Raw genomic sequence first — 1965 nt, 5'->3', positions numbered from 1 at the left:
GGATCATAACAGTTGGAAATAGTAGCGCTTTGAAAACTTTTTCTGCCAGCCTTAATTTAATGGCCCAATGATGTTCACACCTAAAGTGACTAACAATGACAAAGGCCTTATGAACTGTACAGATAATACGGAAGACTATTCTTATCCTCATTACATTTCTATTCATATATGAAAAACCACTTTAAAGGCAAGACTACATCTGTCAACCCATTTCTGTTATAAAGATGCCAGCTCATGCTTTTAATTTAACGTCAGTAGAAAATCGCTATAGGTAAATTTCACATTTCTCTGCAACCAAATATAGATTTAATTTTTAGCTTAAAGTTTGATCCTACCTAATGGTAATGTAACACAGCTATCCATCTATACATTTATTTTTATTTTTTCTAAAATAATGCTAAAGGAATAATTTGAAAGGCAAATTACAAATGCTCTTTCAATTAATGCATTTAAGACTGTCCTTTAATTTTTTCAACAGTTCTTTATGATCCTCCTAATAGCTTTAAAATACATAGTTGTTTTTAAACATTAAATACTTTTTTCGTGGCTTTGGAGACAAAAAATTGATTCTTACATAGTCTTTGGCATTCTAGAAACCCACTGATATAAAATTTATAGACATGTATACATTCTCAGACACAACGGTGTTACGCCAGAATGGAGACAAAGGTAATGGAGGGGAGGGGGAAGATTTGGAGAGCACACCAAAGAAGATGAATGTAAATGAACAGTTGAGCAGAGAGGGAAGTCAGGGATGACTTGGAAGGAAGTCTCAGTCACTTGGAGTTTCATTTCACTACTGATGGCAGCAGAGAAGTCGTAACAGAAACTCAATTCTGTCACCCAAATGGCTGGTCCAACATTAGCACCATGGGACTGGAGCTGGCACACAGATGGGGACTCAGGCGTCATCAGCAGAGATATAACACTGGGATTTAAGGGTAACTAAGTTCTCCACTTGTGAGAGAAGGAAGTGTGTAGTTCTTGCCCCACACCACTTCCGTCCGCTAGCATAGGAGGACCTTGAGGATGGAAGTCCCAGCTGATGGGAGGGCAGGTTCAATTGTGGGAAGTGAGGGAAGGCAGTGAGGAATAGACAAAGTAATGGAATCAAAATATATTACAACTTCATGAGACCCTAGAGCACTGTAAGGTGAGCTTCTCTCATCTTGCAGAGGGAGGGACTTCAGCCCAGGGAAGCAGAGTCTAGGCCAAGGTCTCCTCAGGACCAGCCTTTACTTTCCATTCACATTCCTGAGTTTCTACACTGGAAAGACTCAGCTTTAAACCTTCCCTCATTCTTACTGGCTGTCAACTTAGCTAACCTCTGTGAAGCTCAGTTTTCTTATCATAAATGACATACTTCAGGAGCCTGGTGGTGAAATTGGGTATACAATGCATGGGACATGGCAGTGTTTGACACACACCCTCCCATGCTACCCCCATGTCAGCACTCTCCTTTGGAAAGTCACAGGGACTATTATGAACTATGTGCTCTTCCTTCACAGTGTACACCCTCCCTCCTGTGAACCAAGATGGATGGAGATACACTTTGGTTAGGTTGTTTGGGAGTTTATCTCAAATGCTAATGATAGCTCACTTCGGTAGAAAAACAAACTCTGGCCAGTGGGATTCATGGAATATTAGTCCTATTTGTTCACAAAAGAATCTATTCAACAGCAGGACCTCCTGAGCAGGCACCTCATACAGAGAACATCAGAGGCACAGCTGTGACAAGTACCAGCCTGCCACATAGAGCCAAATAACCAAGAACCACAGCTCCCTTCTCTAATCTAGCAGGTGGCTCATGGTCTTCTGATACTCCCTCCCCACCTTTGGCCCTCACCACCCATACATCTTTTTTAAAGTTTATTCATTTTATTTATTTTTAATATATTTTTATTAATTTGAGAGAGGAAGGGAGAGGGGGAGAGAGAGAGATAGAAACATCAATGATGATAGAGA

The sequence above is a fragment of the Eptesicus fuscus genome, chromosome 15, assembly GCF_027574615.1.
Source record: "Eptesicus fuscus isolate TK198812 chromosome 15, DD_ASM_mEF_20220401, whole genome shotgun sequence".
Taxonomy (NCBI): Eukaryota; Metazoa; Chordata; class Mammalia; order Chiroptera; family Vespertilionidae; genus Eptesicus; species Eptesicus fuscus.
The sequence above is the reverse complement of the archived record's forward strand: the minus strand, read 5'-3'. Positions refer to the sequence as shown.